The sequence below is a fragment of the Gobius niger genome, assembly GCF_951799975.1.
Source record: "Gobius niger genome assembly, chromosome: 5".
NCBI classification, from domain to species: domain Eukaryota; kingdom Metazoa; phylum Chordata; class Actinopteri; order Gobiiformes; family Gobiidae; genus Gobius; species Gobius niger.
Genome location: NC_136856.1, coordinates 9,929,132 through 9,952,805, shown reverse-complemented (window position 1 = coordinate 9,952,805; position 23,674 = coordinate 9,929,132). Strand labels below are relative to the sequence as shown.

The 23,674-nt window shown below is 41.9% G+C and overlaps 1 protein-coding gene across 1 annotated transcript in view; it reads left to right on the top strand.

The window, feature by feature from the left end:
* The first annotated feature begins 8,639 nt into the window (after positions 1-8,639).
* Positions 8,640-23,674, top strand: part of tenm1 (teneurin transmembrane protein 1) — a 464,310-nt gene continuing 449,275 nt past the window's right edge. Inside the window, exon 1 of the mRNA XM_079556162.1 lies at positions 8,640-8,728. The gene's annotated coding sequence lies outside the window, so the exon portion shown is untranslated. The remainder of the gene's footprint in view (positions 8,729-23,674) is intronic.

Sequence of the window (23,674 nt, the reverse complement as noted above, 5' to 3'; positions counted from 1 at the left end):
GTGAAGTAGTGCAGAATGCCCAAAATCCAATATTAGAGCTCAGGCTTGGAGGAGCGTCAGGGCGCGCAGGAATCACGGGGTTATCTCCAGTCTCGCAGCAACAAGGGAATTGTGATCCGAGAGCTGCCGGGGGTTTCGACAGATGTGTCACATGCAAGAAATGTGGGGAGACTAAAACCTTCTGATGTTTCCAGAAATGCGTGAATGTAGAAAGAGGTATTTATTATGACTATATTTGATCATAAAGAGGTAGAAATGGATGTAAAACAAGTACGAGTAAATGTAACAGTTACCGTTGTTTGTATTATGTACAACAGACACATACATTATACAGCATTATGCAAACATAAAATAAATTAATACTACTTTTTTAAATGCTATATTGCACTTGAGAGATGCGCAGTTATGATTATGAAACAAATATATCAATGAACAGATTTGCACATCCATTTTCAAACCAATACAAAAGACAGATATCCGAATGTAAGGTATACTAAATTGCATTTGTCTTATCAAAGTTATTTTAATAGAAAATGTAAATCAAACGGATTGTGAGACTGCAGCTCAAATAGGAGCAGTCATTTTAACATGTTGCCAGAGTGCCGCGCCTCTAATCAGGGCGGTATAAACAGGGAAAAGGGGAACAGGGAAATCAGCACCACGGACAGCTCCTCATCAGCGTAATTCTCACCAGGCTCCATCTCCGCGTTTACCAAAGCAACAGTAGCTCTGCTCTCACTCCCACTGTGCCTTTATGGAACACCGGCTCTAAATCCACCCCGCGCTCAGCTGTGTGTCCATGTTGACCAAATAGACCAGGAGTAATTGTATCAGGGAGCATGATTTTGTATAGAGGGGGGAAAAGGCTTCCAATTTATTACGATGACAATTTGGCCATGCGTCAGGCAGTCTGATTAGCTTACAAGAATTTAATGAGATTTGCATTCCTATGACATGATGTTAATTGTAATAACATTGACTTTGATAATAGGTCGCTTTACATTAGTTGGCTGGATGCTTATCTCATAATTGTATCTGTTGTGAAGCTGTATATGTAAAGCTAAAAAAAAAGAAAGAGACAAAGAAGGTCTATTAAGTTTTGTTAAAAGGATTAACCCCCTATAAACCAGGAGTTCATGGAGGTTGCGAGAGGATGGTTCCCTAAATGTGATAAGGGTACTGTCAGAGGCATGTGAACATATTTAGAACAAAATAACCTAATGATCATCAGGTTAAATGACACTCAAAATAGTTGTATTGTATTGTATTTATAAGGTTTATTATTGATCTTTTTACTATTTGGTTATATCAGATCAGTCTAAATGTATGGTCGCATAAGTATATATATATAGCGCTTTTCTACCTACATTAGACACTCAAAGCACTTGACGAGGAAACCACTCACCCATTCACACTCATTCATACACTCGTGTGCGCAGACACTGGAGGCACGGTGGGTGGTGTCTTGCCCAAGGACACAATAACAGCGTTAAATCCCTGCAGGATTCAAACCCTCCAGTTACAACACAACCCACTCTACCATCTGCACCTACTCCAGCACGCTTGACTTCATCTTCTTTCATAAAATATGCATAATAAATAATCTGTTTATATTTGATCAGTGCTGCATTCACAGACACGTTGACTCCCTTCATGCATGTTCTCTTTGGCATTTCACTAGAAGTTGACTTTTACTGTTCAAGCTGTTGTCTTTGGGCCACTGTGCTTTTCTGTATATAATTGTGTTTTTATATGGCCTTTTTTGTACAGCACTTTGGTCAACTTTGTTGTTTTTAATAGTGCTGTAAATTAAAGAGGATTGGATGTTTATAACACATCGAAGGAGAGAGTAGTAAGTAAGTGCTTTATTGTCATTGTACAAGCGTACAATGAAACAGTGTTCAGGTGTCAGTCCTGGGCGCTGCCACTGTGGGTCAACCTGACCCATGACCTTCGAGGTCGGGGAAACTGTAGCACTCGGAAGAAACCTGGCTGGCTGCACTCTGTCCCCTCGGAGTCTCTGAAACGGTGCGGCGCCTCCTGGGTTTGTCCCTGTTTCAGAGCGTGGTGTCCTGCACTGGTCAGCTTCTCCTCCTTCCTCTTCCTCCTGCAGCTCCCTTTCACCATCTCCTCATTTGTCCCTTCCTTGTTTCCTGCAGCTCCTCTTGTGACGCCTCCACTGTGCTGCAGGTGTAGAGGCTCTTGGTGCCTCTTCAGTGTCTCAGAAGAAGAAATGAATAGGTCTCAAATGGGTTTAGCTGATAAGCTGATGATCTAAATATATGTTGCAATTTATTGACACTGATATGTTGGAGGATGGCGAGAAAGAGAAACTATGAGAAGCTATGCATGTGCAGTAAATTTCTATTTTGCCTCGTGAGTAGCCAGCCATCATCCATAGTTTACCCACACTATGGGCCCGTAATTGCTGTGTTAGTCTGAACATGTGCCGTGTTACAGGCAATGAGACACCAAGACACCAATCAAAACCAGCGTGATTCCTAAATACTGTAATGCTGGTTTTTCCGTTGGCCAGAGCGCGGTTTTGCAACACAGTGTGAATGAAAGTGGTTTCAAATGTAAATGCTTTGGAGGCACTTGCACAAGGGAAATAAGATGGGGGATTTGTTTCCCACTTTGAGGCCAGTTTGTTGTCTTCCTTCCCACATTGACACTCTAAACACACATTATATTACTTGTTAAATACATTTTAAATAAACAGTACACTAAAATGCTAAGCATGAAGCATGAGAAGTGTCTAATACCTCACATAAATATCACATTACAGACATGTGGCTCGTGTATTTTGAGACTGAGATGACTGAAGCCTTCACACGGAGTTTAACCCACGTCTAACATTTACACATGAGTGAATGTCTAAATAGAAAATATATAAAATAGATTTTTAACTATATCCTTATAGGCACATTGTAAAGTCTGCTTGTGCCACAGTTAGTAAGCTCTAAAACAAACTGTATTAGTTTAAATGTTTGTAAAAGTGTCTTTCCAAATGCCAAAAGGATGGGCCAAACGACATAATTTCATGCACATGCACATGCTGAAACTTTCTTGACATGTGAGCTTGTATTTCAGTCGTAACAGACATGCACAGTCAGGCCCGGTTCACAATGTTCCAGAGCTCAGGGCTTCATGAATAATCCTCTTTGTAATGGGGACCAACTCAGACTCACTTGGCTGAGGAGACTACGAGTTGTTCAATTTGGCCGAGATGGTGATCAACATTTTTGGACAACACACTTTTCTGGTACAATGTACAAACGTGTGTAGGCTTCATTTGAATATTACAAATGGCAGCAGGAGGTGGAAGAAATACTCTAATTGTTTACTTAAAAAGTACAGAGAAGGGAGCAAGGGATTTACTCAAAGTATGAGATCAAAAATACTAGAATACAATTATAAGTAACAGCTTGGTATGTAATTTCTTTATTTGTCATTGTACAGTTTGTTAGTCCTGAGCCGCTGCGACTGAGCCGGTCTGCCATTGTGGGCAAACCTTACCAGCATGTTTTTGGAGGTAGAGGAAAACAGTAGCACTCGGAGGAAACCTGGCTGGCAGCCTTCGGTGCTCCTCGGATCCTCTGGAACGGTGCACCCCCTCCTTGGTTTGTCCCTGTTTCAGAGCGTGGTGTCCTGCACTGGTCAGCTCCATCTCCTCATCCTGTGTAGCTCCCTCCGCTCCACAACAGTCTTTCACCATCTTCTGGAAAGAGCTTAGCAGTTCATCTTTTGTAATCTCCAGTGAATGAACGTCCATTACTCAGCAGAAGGGACAGAGGGCATGTGTGGCTTAGCTGTGGGTCTTGTCCGGATACCTTCTCGTTTGTCCCTTCCTTGTTTCCTGTAGCGCCTCTTGTGACGCCTCCACTGTGCTGCAGGTGTGGGGGCTCTTGGTGCCTCTTCAGTGTTTCAGAAGAAGGAATTTGTAGGTCTGTTTACTTTTAAAAAGTTGCTTTCTTCAGGACCATTGCGGATCCAACAATCCCCACAAAAACAATGCAACATCTACCGATCCCCACACAAACACGGCAAAGACGTCAAAAAGCATCCAGTAAAACAATGTGGAGCACATAAACCACAAATGTAGTTTGCAGAAAAAGGCAAAAAGAGCAGCTGTACCAAGAGAGAGAGAGGTTGCTGCTTGTTTGCACGTCGCCAAACGTAAAAACATAACGTAATAAAAAAGAACAAACTGTTCACTCACATATGAATTAAACTATACACCACTTCAGGTATGGTTTTGATGAAGGAAAAATGTTTGAACATTAAAAGCCTGTTTTGTACAGGAGCTTTCCATTGGAGTAAAAGGTAATCCAGATCAGATAATGGTTAGAATCTATTTAAAAGGGTAATTTAACATAATGTCTGCCCTATAAAATACTGCATGTGGATGAATTGGTCCTGCTGTTTCACAAGACAAGATATGAATGGACTACATTGGGTTCTGCATTTGATCCATTCTTCATTGCCACAGGTGAAACAATTCAGGAGCAGCGGCTAACCAAAATGCCACACCTGGCTGCCCTGCTCCAGATCTTGAGGCAGAAGCACCGAGCCAAAGACATTACATGCGTTAGGTCTGGCAATAAGCATGATTCATTCTGCTGCACTCTATGATGTGAGCGAGAACACAAAAGCATCAATGCCTCTTTCTTATAGCAAGGTCATAAGTCGCCTTCACCCACTGCCCGTTAAGTGTTCCCTTTACAACGGCGTCATAAAAGAAGTCACAGTAAAACACAGAGACGTTTCAGACTGTGGTGATGAGCGAGTTGTCAGTGAGAAGTGTCAGGACGAAGATGAACTGTGCTTTTAGAAAAAAAAAACAAAAAAAAAACACCTTTTAGCCGACTGCTGGAGGTGCGACGCGGCTGCTATTAGGGCACCGCGGGCAAACAGGAAGTCTTAATAAGTCACTGTTCCCAGCGTGCAATGGGATCAGACGCACACATGCATGGAGACAGACGGAGAGAGAGATGCATATAGAGACGGGGTGTGAGGTCAGGATCAGGCCAACGCACGTTTCGTCATGTTTGCGTCTGTGTGCTTTGGGACTTGGCTGTTCAAAAATAGGACATTATGGACTTTTTTTCGAGACAGCATCGTCAATTTAGATCTAACATATGTCTTTGGATTTTGCAATGAAGAAAGACAGAAACCCATACTAACTTAGGAGGGACTGCTGACAGTTTACAGAAGGAGTAAATCAACATGCAAGACTCTATACCAACATCTTTATGACATTGCTTTGGCTAAACGTGTACAATTCATCCTCTACAAACACCATCTTGTTTCATAGTGTTTCTATTGCGGCCATTCTTCCTCAGAGCCGACTCGCTATGCCCTCTCTTTGCGATGACACACACAATGGTAACTTCAACATCAGAAAAACACATTTTTATCAACAGGGCTCAGGCTTAAGACTTATTTCCTTCCTCTTTTTCTCCACCCTCGGATCGTTTCATCTTTTGGCCCCAAAACCGCTGGACTGGAGCCTCCATTTACAGAGCTCCAGTGATGAAACTGATGGAAAGTGCCAAATCCTATTGTTGATAAAAGATGTATACTGCCGTGTTGGGTTGGGGATATTGCGAGACGAGTTGAAAGGCAAGACAGACTGAAGCGGCTGTCAGAATGGTTGTTTGTAGCCCCACGCGTCCCAGGCTTTGGGGAAATAATAAAGTGCATCATTAGGACCCCTGTCATTCACTATATTGTTTTGGAGAAGCTGCCGACAGATTGCGAATGCCCACACCAGAGCCGCGGAGAGAGGGAGGAGAGCGAGGGAAGGCAGGAGCAGGGGTCAGTGTAATTAAGCTCCACATTTAGTAAAGAAAACACATCCATGAAACGATGCACAGGTGTATTTAAATAAACAAGACCCAGAGGAGCGCACATTAGCATAGAATTTAATATCTATAAAGACTATCAACCACACCGCTTCTCATCAGCACAGCATTAGCAGTCGATTAATTTAGACTGGTGACTTCCTATGTTGAGTCTATGCATTTTGCGCAGCGCTAATAGATTATGCTAATATCTAACCTTTCGCGCATACTACGACATGCCCGCAGTATTTATCTTTCTAAATGACCTGAGTCCATGAGCCATCTATGGCTCATAATGAAAGTAAGATTAAGGTACCTTATTGTTTCTGTATTGAATTGTGTACACCTATTTTGAGGATTTTCCTACTGTCTCTGCAAAACTCTATGCAGAGACATAGACCGGGAATCAATCCAGGACTTTAAAGTGAATGTCTGTAAGATCGCATAATGAGGAGAGAGGGAGAGAAATTTCAAAAGTAAACAACAACACCCCTCACGCCCCCACCCCCCCTACTATTTGGACCTGAAAGCAAAATGAGGAGAGATAAATAAGTTTCAAAGGTAAACAATCAAGCTTCCTCCCCTTTCCCTCCTGATTGGCCGGTTCACAGGAAAGCTCGTCTCATTGGTCAAACTGATAGCACCAGGGATTTGTGTCTAAAACCACAAGGGAGGGTAAGTATTTTTATAATATACACAGTATAAATAAATTCCTAACGTTGCATCAAATTACATGCCCAGGCAGCCAATTACACACATCTATTAAATCCGTAAAACATGTAATCTTACAGATTATCACTTTAATGCTGTGATGACAATGAGATTGCCAAACACTCAGCCACTGCACCAGGTTTAAGCCTTCAACAACAACAACTCCATATTTTACTGATTCAATTATAATTTGTGAATCTCTATCTCAGCATATTTGGTGCAGGTTTCAGGAACAGTGAGCACCACCACCCTCTTTCACTGCATTCATAAATGTACATTTGAGTGTGCCTATAGGACAACTATCTGGCAAACCTTTCCTTTTCATGACACACATTGTCCACCTTCTACATCCGAGCATCTCAATCTGACTGTTCTGACTTCACCTCCTCGAGCTGACCCTCCCATTACGAGCCCTTAAGAAACCGAAGCACAGTGGGTTTTGCTCACATAAGCTATTTGTGCTGTAGGAGCAATTTATTTCACCGTCTAACCATTGTTCAGTTTCCTGTGTTTAATGTGTGCTCTCAAAGACAATGCACAAACAAATGCCGGACATCGATGCTTCATTCTAGACTCTGGTTGTCAGCAAATTTCTATGTAAGGTTAATTATGTCTATACTAACAATGACTAAAGCTGCACGTCAGATGGGGATGAATTCAGCTTGTAGAGATGAATGGGCTGAACATGTTTCCTTTCAGGACTGTGCACATGTTGGTGTGTATTTCGGCCGCACAATATATCACCAAATCATCGTCATCTCAGTAAAGGGTGTCACAATATCCACGTCACGAGAGGATACAGGACACTGTAAAGTCATCTGAGTTTTACACATTAAATGGCCCAAGGTAAAACAAAAAAAGTTAGGATTTAACGATAATAGCCCTAGTTTTGCCTCGCTTTGGTACCCATTTAGTCTTTTTCTGTCTTGGTTTGAAATAAATTGAAAACAAATTGCTTAAGAATTTTGTTTTAAGACCCAACACAGTTTTATTTTATTTTCCAACAATTAATCGGGGAGTGTATCAGTTTTAAATTGTTACTTGTGGTCCAAACTGATTGCCTATACCAGACTTTCCTAATGCAACGTTCACAACTTTACGGGAGCATTGGTCTACTGTCACTGCGGTGTCAACAACAATAAGAAGAATAAGTTCACCAATGGTATAAAGGCTTTACAGTAACAGGCAAAGCACATAATTCTTTTAAAAAAAACGTCTGCTTTTTCAACATCCTGAAGCACATAACACATTTTATTCCAATTATTAAAAAAAAAACATAGCAAAAGTCTGTTTGCTATGCTGATACAAATATCAGCCCCGTAAAACACAGCACTTGGACGTTGTGTCAAGAACAGAGCTCTAAAACATCACCGCGACGCGTTTCCTCGTTGACAGAGCCTTTCGTTGTTCGGGCCCTTTAAGCAAATAAACAGAACTCCGGTGTGTTTCGGAGATGACTCTGCAGTGGAGGAAAACACCAAACTTGGCCCCCCTTTTAAAAACCCGCGCAGCCCCACACGTGCAGCGGGACCATATGGCACCACCTGGGCGAGCGTAACCGGTGATCCAGACGACCTCCTCGCGTGTGTGTGCGTGCGTTGTGTTTGGTCTTGGCCGGTGTACAGTCTCACTCTCTCTCTTCCCCCCCTCTCTCTCTCTCTCTCGCTCTCTCTCTCTCTTTTTGCGTCTGCTGCCACACCCCCTTCTCCACGGCGCGTTGGTACAATCCGGAGATATCCGCTGTTATAGCGAGCCTGTACCAGCGGCAAGCAACAGCATCGCCCCGTGCAGTCCAGCCTTTTCCACGGGTTCAACTGCGGCTAAACGCACCGCTCCGGGCTCCACTGTCGCTCAACTCAGCACGTCCCTGTCCGCCAAAAAAACCCTCCCCTGTACGCAAAACAGCACCCCCCCCCACCCACCCCCCTCCTCCTTCCTTCCTCTCCGCCTCGTCGTTCTCCATCGGCATTTGAACGCGTCTCAGCTTCAGCACCAGCACCAGCCCCCGACGCCTTGAAGGAGCCGCGGAAAGGGAAGAGGCGACGCGCTCGTCCACGCGTTTTTAGCAGAAAACGCTCGCGCTGACAACCGGTGGGAATTGCAGTCTTCAGCATTTTGCAGGCTTCTCATAGCGTGGAAATGGACTAAAGGAATGGCTCTACGTCGGAAAGGTAAGCGACACCTTCCAGTTCTGGCCTGTGTTTGCGCTCACACTGTAGGGTAATATTGCCTTTTCTTTTTTTTCTTCTTTTTTTTTTGCAATGTTGGCTCTGGCTAAGCGGTGGCAGGCGCGGGCTGTTCACAGGAAACGGTGATTATCAGCTGTTCGGATGTGCACCATGCGTGTGGCGTGTGGGAGCCTGTGCATGTGAGCGGAGGAGGCATGACAGCGTGTACGGACTGGAGATTTTGTATGCCAGGCAGTGTTTATCATGCCCTATCGGATCAGCTCCGGCGCGCGTTTCATGAGAATCGCCTCATATTTGAAGTGCAGGGGGGGGGGGGATGCAGACTCCACGCTCAGCAGCTCGCCTGTTTGCTGGGGAAAAAAATGACACTTTTGAGGCGCGCACACACACCGACACACACGCAGGGCTATGGCTTCACGTAGGGGCTGCAGCCTTGAGTTGGATGCTTTCTTTCCCGCCTTTTGCTCCTTTTGTCCACTCCATCTCCATCACCACTAAGGTAGCCTCTAATTATGCCAATGGGGCCAGCAGAGATCCACGGGGTGTAGAGCTCTCTGACGCGTGCCTTCTGTCTTCCAACAAACAATGCAGCCTTTTGGGGCCCTGGTCAACACAGTGCTATAGTCCTACAGGTCCACAGTCAAGCCGGGACACTTATTAGGGGATCGCTCTTATTTACTGAGTGCCATTGTAACCCAGTGCATGAACTTGCCCTTGGTGGAAGCTGATTCTCAACTTAACTGTGGCAATTTTGTGATGGGATTGGCAAAAAAAAAAGTGTGAGTCTAAATAATTAACAAGAGCGAAATGTGTTCTGATGAATCATAATTATTGTGAAGGGAGTGTAAATTGCACTTAGGTCGGATAGGCTTCAATAGATTTGAATTAGACCTCCCCATTCTCCCCTCGCCCGTCTTTTTTTTCAGATTATGAATAATTGTTGGAAGTAAATCACTCTGGCGTTTTCCCTATGAATTACAGAGTAAATGCGCAAAGTAATATAAATAATAAACATTTTCCCAATGGGCTAGAATTTCACCATTGCTTTCAACCTGCCCTGCTGCAGCTTCTTACTGGCTGTGTCTGGGGAGCATAGGCTTAGCAGAAAGCGGCACACTGTACCTATTTTCATTGGGGATGCAATGTAATCAGAAACTACTATTTGTCAATACGTCTTGTACATGGGGGATCTAATGCACCGCTCCCGTCCTGTCCTGTGCTGTCCTCATAGCTGGGGCCAATGAGCATGCCCACACCAGGCAACGTACACACACACATTTCAAGTATCGATGTCGGGACGCTTTCCTCCAGCAGGCATGCCATGCGTCCCTATTATTTTGGGACGTATTACAAAAAAATGCTTGGGTTGCACAATGAAGTTTGTTTGAAGAGAGAATTTGAATGCTAAATCAGTTGCGATTTTGAACGGACGCTCAAATAGTTGTGGTGGCGATGCTGCTGTGTGAGAGAATATAAAGTAGGGCTGCACAAACCTCACACTTTTTTGAAGTTGCGACGTGATTTGAATACTGATTGATTTCACCGTGCATTCGAGACATGTCCACGAGCATTAGTATTTGAGAGAAGACGATTGGCTAAAGTAAGAGAAGACTCAGATACATTTGAGAAGATGTTTGTACAGGTTTAAAGAGTCTAAAGAGGAATGTAACAATACCCCATGGAGACTCAAATTCTATTCATACTAAAGTTTGCAAATATGTACATTTATGTATATTGTACTATATATAATAGTAATCGTAATAATTATATAATATAGCTCTATCCAAATAACTGCAGTCTTTCCTTCAAGTTTAAATAATATTGCAGATATTAAAGGCCTTTTACTGCAATGCAATAGGGTGCATGTACATTTTAAATTGGCAGCTGCAGTACAAACACTTTCCTATCCTTCCATACCTGACAACACAGTTCATCACCGGGATGGGTTTGTTTGAGTTTATAAGCAACTTACAAGGAGCAACACACTGTTACGTAAACAGCAATAACTAACCAGATCAGTAAAAAGTCTTTTATGAGTAGATGAACAGCCCACAAAGGTATTCTTTCCACAAATTTCCACAACACAAATCCACAAGTCCGCATTTCATTGCAGTACCAGATAAAAAAAAGATACAAGGATTTAATTGTGATGTATTGTTTTGGCTTAGTTCAGTCCAATTTGGGGCAAAATGTTTATTTGCTAGGACTGACAAAGACTAATTCAGACTAAATGTGCCCCTCATTAAGGAAATTATTATTTACCAAAATTAGATGTTTCGATTGGTATTTTTATTTCACTGAATGGTCTGATTGTCAAACGTTTCCAACAGCGAAAATTACTGTAATGAGTAAGTCACCAAATTGGTATGTTTTTCACTGTCAGGAATTCTCCATCATAGTCGAGGTGTTCGCGCTCCAAACTCCAAACTCGGCTAGTCTATTCTCTCCTCAAACTGACACCAGTGAAAACCCAGGGCTGAAGTTCTCTGGTTGGACAACTTCAACACTCCGCTGCAACTATTCCCTCACCACGTTTTGTATTTTGGGTCATATTTCAAGGCCACTGAGCGAACAATTCCTGTCTTCAGTGTATGCTCAGTGCTTGTCATTGTCCTTGTGCTATTCCCATGTTATTGATAGCGATGATAAAAGTGAGCGTGTCATTGGCGCCGGTGATGAATTGTGCACATCTGGAGTTGTGATACCGCAGCCCAGTGGTTCTCCAGCCCAGATGTGGTGGCGCTCGGTTTTGAAGGGGAGGCGGAGGGAGACGGTGTGTTGGTGTGCGGGACATGAGGAGGAAGCTCACTGTGATCTCTCATCCATCTCTGCCGTTGTACAGTAGCACACGAGAGGGGTACAGTCTGACAGGCAAGAGACAAACTCGGCTACTGTGGAACAACGACCGAAACATCCAAAATTGAAGCCACGTTTTGAGCTGTTAGCGCATCTTTCGTTATTCTTTGAATCTTCTCCGGTAGTCATTCTTAGTATCATGGCGACAGCTCTCCGAAAAGCTTCTCCTGGTCGTACGTGTCCAGGAAATGCTTTTCTCATCTTTTGATATCTTGCTAAACTCAATCCTGTCATCGCGAAGTGAAAACACTCGTCATCAGCTTCACTAAAGCCATACAGCTTCCGTGAATCTTTTTTTTATTGAAACAACTGCGTAGCAAAGGGGAGCAAGAGGATGGTGGTGGGAGGAGCTTATAACTGAAACTACTGGATATTTTGTTTCAGCTGTTTGAGATCAATATTGCATTTTCTAACCAATGAAGAGTAAGATGTATTTGACATTATTCCCAAACACTGTACATGAAAGCATAATACTCCTTCTTTGAAAGTTTGGATGACATTAAACGTTTAGCTATCCTAAATAGTGAAGTATTGGAAACAGAGTAGGGATTCACATTGCGAATTGGGGACTATGCAACATAGACTTTTTTGCTCCCTCATTAAAAAATCTCAGATTATTAGCATAAGCCCCTTCCGCCATGTAGGAACCGATAACCTAGCAACATCCGATAATGTAATAACGGCCAATAACGTATTAGCGATTTACCGGCCAATAATGTAATAATTATTAAGTTTTTGGCAGATTCTTGTACATTATTGGCCTGACAACTTGGAAATGTAATAAAATCAGCCAATAATGTAATAATACATCAATTTGAATCTATGTTCAACACATTAAACAGTTTTTGTGCTGTTTTCACTAAATTGTTAGAGACCTATTATTTTGTGGCTTTTGTATGTTGTTCTCTATACTGTTTTGTTTTTTCACTCCCGCTTCACTTCCCAGAGTGTTAAGGGGTCGTCTTATGATGGAACGGTTGCTGGTTCAAGTCCCTCCTCCAACAAGTGCGTGACGTTGCTGTGTCTTTGCACAAGTCGCTTTCCTCACATTGCATATGTATGAATGTGGGACATGTGAGAGTGAGTGCTTGGAAGTGGTCGGAGAGGCAATATTTTTGGACAACTGAATTTTCGATGCTGTCAAGCCAATAATGTAAGAACCAGACAATAACGTAGTAATTATTCGATTATTGGCCAGTAAATTGTTATTACATTATTGGCGGAACAGAGCTATTACGTTATCGGCCATTATAACGTTATCGCTTCCTACACGCCTCCTTCTGTAACCAGGAAGCTCTGTCCACACCTTCTGCCCAGACGATCCGTGGGACATTTACGCCTCCTCTGTAGAGCAACAAGAGGCAAAAACCTCCATCGGAGCCTTGCCTAACCCTACTACAAAAAAACAAGCTGCGGCGGAAGGGCTCGACAAACAAAATGAATGATAGTGAGCAAGACGAGTCTGAAATGATCACCAAATAGATGAATACATTATGCAAAGCTCTCTTGTTTCATCCATAAACTGCAGCAGCCTGTCTTTCACATGGGCACCCTCCAGGCCTAACTCTGATTGTGGTGATGAGCAGTGATTAAATGCGTGGTCTAAATGGCACTCTCATAATGGCAATACTTTCACAATTAAAGACAGCGCTTTGGATGAAAATGTCAGCGTGCCAATTACAGTCCACACCGTGCCGCGGATGCTTCTGATTGGCATTTTCTGTCTGTCACCGCACGACTAACCGATCAATCAGGACTTATTCAGGATTACAACTTAACCTCTGCCAGCTTATCCCGCCCGCAGTTAGTGGAGGGACTAATTATCCCTGGACACACGAGGGTTCTGCGAGCGTTTGCTAAGCGGGTTGTACATATGGCACTTTGGAAATTCAACATTCAGCTTCTTGGCTTGGAGCGCCATCATTATTTCTGTGCAACTTACTGGGGGAATTTAGACTCGGACTGGCTATTGTCGGTGCTGGAGACTGGCGTTTTGCCCCATGGCTGTCAGTGTATCCTAAGGTCCCATGCAAGGATCCACCCCCATCACCACCAGCCCTCAACAAATCTTCAACTGCGTGTAATAATTTGTGTGTTCTGATTTGAGTGATATTGCTTGGCCTTTGGGTTGCGCGGAGCAGCGTGAGACGGCGGGGGAGTTCTTTTTGTTATCCACTCTGCATTATTTATGAATTTTCATTCCAGGAATTCAGTCGCCCCTGGCACTGAAATGCTCCCTACTCCCATGGTCTCACTCGCTCTTCCCCCCCCTGCGCTGCAAACCAACCTCGGATTAAAATTCCCTAATAAACTTTGTATGAGCTTTTTAATGAGTGAGTGCACAATGTGAAATAGATCAGAGGTTGCCGCTTTGTTTATTGTGCTTTATTTGCGGCGTTGGATACAATTATGACAGATTGGAAAATAATGACCTTTCTGCCTCCAAAACATGATTTCATTTGTTAATCACGAAAAACATGTGGATGGTTGCTCCGGGCACAATAAGTATCACATTCAGTTTTGTGTTTTTATCCCCGTGACTTAGATAGTTACAAGTGAATTCTTACAGTGAAAATCTTCCAAAAACACCAATTAAATTAATGTATAGGCTACATGCAAACTACTGAGCAGGGGTCTCCAACAGTCGACCCGTGGGCCAAATCCGTCCAGCAAGATGACTCAATCCGGGCCCTGACTTGTAGAGGAAAAATTCCTGTAGCATAGAGTATGTAAAAAAAAGTAAGTCTCTAGCCCATTCCTGTGCGAAGTTATGAATTTTTAAAGGAATAACCAGAATGCTCACTCCAGCCACTAGTGGACAGTTTAAAGGTACACTGCGTAACATTTTGGACTATACTGTTGCCATCAGTACAAAACATTCTCCTAATGAGCAGCTGGACACAGAAAATGCTATGTTTGCAGTGAATGAGAATGAATGAGAACCTATAACTTGTTTCAATCTAAAATTCTGCTGACTTTAGTTTACATCTCCATGGCAACGAGCTGGAGACGTACCCACTACCGGTAAAGTTACAGTCATGTCTTAGGAGAGCTGAGCCGCTCAGAGCAGAATAACATAAATAATATTGTATATTTATGAAGTAATTTTCAATGCTTGTATTTCATTTTTTTGTTTTTTTTGTGGTAAAATTCTACACCATGTGGCTTTAAATAAAGAAATGAAAGAATTCCACACGTGTCCAGCAGAGGGCACTGACATAATAGGAGATCAGGATATAAACAACACATTATAGCCATGTGGTAAATGGACAGTCTGCCCCTGGGCGAGCCCTGGTCAGGCTCATTATTATTCATTCATTGAAAAAAGTTTCCTCAATAGTATTTTCCCAATAAAAACAGCTTTGTTTTGTTTATGGACCCCGGCAATACACTCCCCATATATTTTGGTCCCCAGCAAAATTTACTTTGAGACCCTGATATAGAGGCAAGAATCCACGTTATTTGTAATGTTTCCTAGAGTGTTTCCCAATTTCAATCTAATATTTGTTAGATAAAATAATGTCCATGTAGCAGAGAAACTACAATAATGAATGCACTAAGGCCGGTTTAGATATAGCACACTGTTCTGCTCACATGGCTTAGACTTCTATCACTTGTGCAGGCTTTATCCCCCTCTCTCCACTGCGCTCTGCATGTCCATCATATACTGAGAACCTAATTGCCGGAGAAGCCATAAGATGTGTCACAGTTTCTCGCCATCCCGCTGATAATTTTGTAGTTAAAAGCGCCCATTGCCTGCCGGGGTAATCATAGCGCCGCGGACTGCCACAGACTAAACGATACCATTGTAACCAACTTCAAATATTTACCTTTTTTCTGCAGCACTGCTCCGTCCTCACAAGGAACTGTTAACCAATCCTGCAGAGCTAATTAGCGGCGTGTCAGTTCGTTCTGCAGATTTCAGCCTCTACAGCACGAAAAGTGCCTGCGACGTCGCTTTAAAGCAGCCAGAGGAGGCAATTGTTGGCAAATGCATAGATTTACCATCTGAGGCAGGAGCTATTTAAAGCACCATAGGTTTGTTTCAGGTGACATCACTAGATTCGTCACGGGTTTACAGTATAAATCTAATTGATATTGACAAGGCCAGGGTTAATCAGCTGATCTTATGGTCCTGTAGCATAAACATTGCCTCATAATGCCACAGGATGTCTGGCACTCCACCTGAGAAAGGGGCTGATCCTGCAGGAGATTAGCAAAAAAAGAAAAAAAAAATCAAGGCGGCAAAAGAGATTTGATTTTCAACACCGCAACCATTTCCAAGAGTAGTGAGAGTGCTGGTTTATTACAACTTCACACCTTTTGTCCCCTTTGACTCTAAAAGCTTCTTTGAGATCTGCTTTAAGGTGGTTTCCACATTTGAGATCCACAAATACAGTATCTACCTTTCACTGGATGTCCTTCAGGGGGTGTTGAAAGTTCAACGATGTTCAAACCATTAGCTATTAAAAAAAAAAAAAAAAAAGAACAAATGGCCTCCACTTCAACATGATGTGAATTGTACATATAAATAAGTAATACAATACAAAGAAACCACCACTGCTGTAGTGTTGACACACCTATACATTTTTCATCTTTCTACAAGACCGTTTTAAGGGCTACGTTATGGCCCGTCAACCTTTGGTCAAAGATATTCTGTAAGTCTACTGGCTATTTTATCAACTGCAATTTATTCTAAATCCGAGCTTACCCAGGACTTTGGACAAAATATGTGCTTTTTAGACTCTGATTCGTCCAACAAACTGAAGCACCACTTTCCTTTTAGTGGAAACAAACTTGCAAAACATGGGATTTGAACTTGCATTTTCTGAAATTGTCATGTCATTGCATCGACATCAGCGACGTAACAGCTGCACTCTCCCAGTTCTCAAACCACTGTGCCAGCTGCAGCGGTTCACACGCCACTGTGAGCAGTCTTTGTGGATGAAATTATTATCACTTTAATGAAGCAGATTGTTATTCATTGTTCATTGGCATTTGTTTTGTTTTTTTACACTTGATGCAGTATTTTCTATTTGCAATACATAAATAACCCATCGAAGTCATAACGAAATACATTTTACCTTTAGTTCATCCTAATTTGAGAGTTTCTTTAAAGGTACACTGCGTAACGTTTTGGACTACGCCATCGGTACAAAATATGCTCACTATGACCAACTCAACACAGAAAATGCAGTGGGTAATAAATGAATTGATTAGGATGAGAACCAAACTTGTTTAAATCTCAAATTAGCTCCATGGAGACGTACCCACTCCCCGTAAAGTTACAGTCATGAAGAGAGAGTCTGAAGAGAGTTGAGCCGCTCACAGCAAAGGCACATGTTTGTTTGTACATTCATGAGGTATTTTTTAATAAGGAAAATATCTGACATAAAATAAATGCTTGTATTTCAATATTTGTTATTGGGTAAAATGTTACGCAGTGTGGCTTTAAAGCCATACAATTTACCGCTCTGTTTCTACAAATACATTCTGAACTACAATTACAGTCTGCTCTTAATAGACAGAAATGAATAGAATGCTGAGGATATGCATTTACTTTACAGAACAGAATATTTTATTGTATAACATAGGCAACAACAACAGCAGAAGTTGAAGCGTAGGTGTAACTATGTACCTTTTCTTCAATTTTAAACAATATTTTTGGCTATTTTTTACTTTATATTTTGTGCTGTTGATTTCCCGTCATGTACTGTATCTATTATGCCTGTTCTATTATTTGTTATTGTTTTGGCTAGATTTTTACTGGTGTCCAAAATGCAATTCTGTTATTTGTTATTTTCTTTTTGAGTGAAATTGACCCGAGCAGAAACAGGAGTGGTATCAAGCCGCGGTTCACCTTCAGTAACGGTGCAGTATATGCCAGTTGTCTCACGTATTCATACAGGACCGCCCCGGGCCCCTGCTTTCATGTGCGCGGCTGTGGATCCACTGGTCTGTGCACAGCTGCTCTCTCCGCTCTGTGTCTTCCTCCAGTGGGCTCCGGGCAAGAGTCAGAACCTATATTCGGTTTGGAGAGGGCTATAGGGCCTTGTGTGAGATTTGTTTAAAGAGCATAGTGGAATCACACGGTGTCCTTTCAAATCCTACACCAAACCTGATATGAGATATATGGTGGAAAGAAAAGATTGCATGCAGTGTTTTCCTTTGTGGTTTACTCTTTTTTTATTATCGTTATTTTGACTATTGCCATTTTAAAAAGCTGTGGTAATCTTGTAGTAGTGTTAACTTCATTTGGCACCATAGATCTACATTGTAAATGAGGTCGACCGATATATATATAGAGACTTCCCGTTTTTTGCACCAGAAAGAGCGATGTCAGGGCTTTAAAACAAGTCCTCCTACAGCTCCCTATGGGCCTCAGGGGAACAGAGAAACATCACGATGGAAACTGGTCAGCTCCAAGTTTGTTATGTTTCTCTAAGATCAGTGAATATGGATATGCTGTTTGTCATTTTCAAGACCAGAATCGCTGAGTTGGTTTTAACCTCCGCAAATGTATGTTTGATCACCGTGCGAAATGTATGCTAATGCTAGCGGCAGCATGCTAATGCTAACGGCAACCAATCAAAGCTGGGACAGAAACTGTAGGCAAGTTTGGTGACGAGCCAATTTTCTACATTTCTAAAATGCCAAGGGCCGAAACTAACAATTGTAGCCCAAAGCACATTTTTTCTACTAATATAAGTTTTGAAAATCATATATGACCTAATGGGGTGTTTTGTCGGGAAATGTGAGAATATGTACAGTATTTTCCACATTTTAGAGTACTTTACCACGTATTTGGTCTCTAATTTATGAATGGATGTTCTCTCAAAGGTTTTATGTTGGAGGGCCCAATTTGGCCCGTGGGCCTGACGTTGCCTACCCCTGACCTAAAGTACAGTAAAATTGGCCACTGCTGGATTGGCAGTATTTAAGTTAAGTCATATAAGTTTTTACAGGCTTGTAGACCAGACATTATATAATACGGGATGTGTGGACGTGCTTTGTGAGAGCTAGAAACACATTTAGGCAACAGCTGAGAGATTTTACAAAATACCTACGACTTTCACGGTTTGATTCAGGTAGTTCAGCATTAAAGTCCATGAGAAAAACTGAATTTTACTACTGGAACTGGAGTGGTTTTGAGGAGGGCAGGACTGCTTATCTCCATGGCAAATTTGACTGTGACATACACTTCTTTTATGACCTTATTACCTTTCGGATTTCTTCCTAAACTTGTATTTTCTTTGTTTCCTCCCTTTTCTCTCTTTTAAGGCTGTTAGTAAAAACATTTTCATTGAGGCACGTGACGGTGAGTTTGATGGGAAATACATTTAGCTTTCTACTTTGTTTTTGAAAAGCGAACCAACTAACTTTAATCTTGGCTTTCCCTGGTTGTCAGATAAAAAAAAAAAAGAATTATGCTTTGTAACGTTTCTGACATCTTGCCAAATAATATAACTAAAAAGCAGAATTCTGCGTCAACGTTTTTCCAGTTGTCTAATTAAGTTTCCATCCATGTCACATTTTTATTATTATTTCTAAATTCAAATCGGGCTGTTTTTATTGCTGAGGGAATCTGGAATAAGGAAATACGCAGATCCTTCCTTCCTGTTTACACTTTACAGATGCGGCTCAACTTTTTTTTTTTTTTGGGTTCGGATTTTGAAGTTGTACAAAGCCGTAGGTGGTTAATTAGGCCTTGTCTTTCTTGATTATGTGCAAACTTTCCTCTGCTTTGCTTTGATGGATGTGATAATTTCCCTTTCAACAACGAGTGGTTTTCAAGGTACGGCTCCCCGCATCTGTCTGACAGGCTGGCTCTCTTTGTCCTTTTATGTCAACAGCGGAGAAAAAAAAAAAAGAAAAGAAAAAAAGTCAACACAATTTTAATAGATTTTCAGAACTTAATTATTCTGACGCCAAGGCCCGGGATGTGCACTTTGAGGCTTTGAAGCGAAGGACAATTTATGTGGTAGTAAATTGGGGAAGAAACAAACATTGATTCGGCCCTGTCCAAACTTGTCTGCTGACTTGATTAATAAAAATTTTGCGGTGAGAAATGTGTCCCTGTGGGTGTGAATTGGCTTCTGTGAAAGATATACTGTAACTCCATTCGTCAAATATCCTTCCGGTAGAACAACAGCGCAGTGAAGGCCTGTGCCAAGTCCGAGGCAAAGGTCCTAATCATGCAAAATTTACTTTTATTATTATTATTTATGGATTACAGTCATTTTCAACCATGTTACAATGCCAACTCCTCTTAAAAGCACACCTTGCTTATAAAGCAGGCCTTTGCATAGCCATTTCTATTTGCCAAAACAAACTGAACATGAAACACTGCACCTCCATGCAAATAATGTTGATTTAAGTCTGTGTTATAAAAACTGAATAATAAATAGACCTTTAAATCTTGCTGTTGAGTGAGACGGAGCAACGCCATAAGTGAGCCTGGTTAGAACTAATTAATGTTAATGATAAAAATGTACATATTAAATAAATAAATTATTGTGGGTCGGATACGCATCCCATGGCCACTAAGCATCATCTAATGATATGTTTATTATGGAGGAACTTAAGAAATTATATAAATGCCATGAAACAAATGTTCTTACCTCGCCATAGTAGGGACTGGCTTCACCATTCCAGACCATATGAGGATAAAACGCTCAATTTACAGGTCCGTAAAGCCGACCATGCGTGTACATTTGTAGCAACAGGCTCAGACGACTGACACCATTTATGCTAATTTTTATGGTGCAACCTGCCACACACCACCCGTTTGGCATGTTTGCTGTTTAAGAACCACTCAAACAGCTTACCCGTAACTACCGGTAATGTTGCAGGCTTCGTTGCTAAGGGGCTACATCACAAAAAAATATTACTTATTTGGTTGTACTTGTGCTAATAGGTGACTCGTATCATGAAAGACTTAATCAATTGAAAACTTTTTCTACTTTATCTTTTTCTTGTTCTGTTACCAATAGCTAGAGCTGGATGATATAGACAAAGAATTTATAACTCAATGTATTTGGGGACGTTAATGATGAGATATTGTTGCAAACCATCAGAAACATGCAAAAATGTGTTGGTAAGCATCTTAATTCACATGGCTTCGTCGCACATAAAGAGCAGAAAAAAACCCAACATAAAAAGACTCTCAGAAACAGAGTGGTGTTAGGGGAGTTTAATTGGACATGAATCCAAATTGGAGCTCATACCCGGTGGAAGACTGAATTAATGGATGAAATACACAATGAAATGAAATACGCAATGATGAATGATTGACGGAGTCTTCTCCCCGGAGTCTGGACACTGCTGGTGGTGGAGGATGAGACCCGGGGCAGCCAGTTGACAATGACGAGCAGAGCTGAGGAGAGGTCAGGCGGAGGAGAGGCATATAAAAATGCCCCAAAATTACTGGAAAATTAGGATTTTTTTAAAGGAATTTTTCAGGAAAAATCCTAAAAAATAAAATAATGAACATGGAAACTTGGTTTTTGGTTCACCCATTCCTGGAACATGTGAGACTTCTCTGGTGAAGGCTCAGTGTCCTTGGCACACAAACAGCCGCAGGAGAGCGAAACAAAATATGTCATATTTTGAATGGGTAAAAATGACCAGCTGACTGTTACTCACTTGCTGTGATGCCAGAGACATTGAACTCCGCGACAGGGGCAAAGCTGTAGTTGAAGTTGGAAAAATAAATGTGGCAGCCCTGAATGTCAACCTTGAAAGGGGGCAAGATTGCCTGATTAAATACATTTCAACCTGAAAAGACTCACAGAAACGGAATGACGGTATGAGTGTTTTATTAACGAAAATGAATCATTATTGGGGCTCAGACCCCAGAGGAAGACTGAACGAACGATATGGAAAGCATGGCTTTGACGTATGATAGCCATGATCTTCCCCGGAGCCTGGACCCTGGTGGTGGTGGAAGAGAACTGGGTTCGCCACTTGATGAGCGGAGCCGAGCAGGAGCCAGGGGGAGAAAGGGGTGGAGGAGGGTCGTAGCACGGCTGGCAAACGGCGAGTGATTGACCAGGGAGCTTAAAAAGGGGATCTTGAGCGATGAGCGGCTGGTGAGGGGATGAGCAGCTGCGGTGATTGGCTGTTGTGAAGGTGCGGTTTGAGCGGGGTACGTGATTGGATGGTTTGAGTGCGTTGCCGGTGATGATGTGATGAATGAACGCAGCTGGTAGGTCTTCCAGGTTGAATTTGTGCATAAGCTTCATTAACCCTACCCTACCTTCTATCACTATCGCTGGGTGAAAATCATCCGAACCATGCCATCAAAGATGTCAAAGACAATGCTGAAGCTACTCAGAGACCCATGACAGATAAACACAGCGGAATGAAAATCACATAAATAAGAAGGGGATCCTGGGCGATGAATGGCTGATGGAGGAATGTGTGGCTGCACTGATTGGCTGTCGTGAAGGTGTGGCTTGAGCTGGGGCTATGATTGGTTGATGAGGCTATGAATGAGTTCTGCAGGTCTTCTAGGTTGAATTTGCTCGGAAGCTTCATTCCCGTCCCAGTTTTTAAAATTGTTTCCAAATGTTTTCACTACTTTTTGCCTTGTTTGATACTGTAGACGATATACAGGATATATTGCACACCCCTACCAATAATCTGTGGCCCCCCTTTGTGCCCAGTGAACAACCACATCTTATCACAGACGTTGGTGACTCCTGTGTTCATCAGACAGAATGGTGGGCACACTGACCTCCAAACAGAAACCCCTGCGCCTTTTGCTCTTTATCAAGGTTAAGCTCTGACGCATTCAAATCCTGTGGGGATATTCGGAAAATAAATAACCGTATAAATATTTTGGACTGATTTTGAACTCGTGCGTGGAAGTTTTTGCCGTGTGGCTGTAGCGTAATTTATCTAAGCACATAAAACACACTGAAGCCTCTATGCACGTCCTGCTCTCCTAAACGACTTCATCTATTTGCTGCGGACTGGTAAATAGCCTCGCGTGTATCATCAGTAATATTCATAGCTCTACTTTTGCGATGATCATGAATTATTAACTGTGGGAGAAGATGAATGGCTCCAAAACGGCGCTTGATACGTCTCTGCTGGAAGCCATGTCTTGCACAATGCACTACGGTACGACGCGAGTATTTACCCGCCGCCGATTTGTTGTGGGGCCAAGAAGGTTATTTTCCCTTCAACTTCCGCCGTGATCCAGCGTTGAACTCTGGGATGCATTTCAAGATTTTGCATGAAAAACAGAATTGCCTTTTCACTGATTGCCAAACCGAAATACCAAGCCAAAGTGGCACAAAGGGAAAGGGTGCAAGCAAGAGAAAAATAATAGCGGTGCCAAGAAATAACGCATTTTCAAAATTCATGACTAATTCACGCTGTTTGAATGTTACACAGTTTATAACAGCTCGCGCATGTGGAATTTGAGCTTGTTTTCAGTGCAGTTTTTTTTGGGAAATTATTGATAAAATTGTAATGTTTCCAGCCCAGAGTTTAACCCAGAGTTTCACCATAAAGCATTTACAAAGTCTTCACACCTTTACAGATATGATAAATGTAACTATGGCTTTCACGATAATCACTATATCAACTATATCATTAAATAAATGACAGATAAACAATACATTTAGGGCTCAATATTTATCGTCTGTACATTTATTTGTATTTCCCCCCATTATTTTCTTTGTAACACTTTATTTTTACAGGAGTGATACAGGAAGAAAATACATTGCAATGCTGCCAATGCCCAATATTATATTATTTATGCTCCAAACACAACAAATGTATGTGTAAAATGGACTAAAAATGTGCGGAAAATAAATTGTATTATGTTTTGTGTAAAGCACTTTGGTTGCCTATGTTGTTTTTAAAGCGCTCTATAAATAAAGTTGGATTGGATTGGATTTCAGCAAAACATGCAGTTGAATGTGTTTTGGATCATTAGTGTTTTCAATTAAAGGAACTAGATGCAAGTTGTCATTGTCAAGTTGACATACTCACTACTGCCACCTCAGGTCTTACACGTAACTGCAGGTTCTATATTAAAGGGACTATACAGAGAGAGAG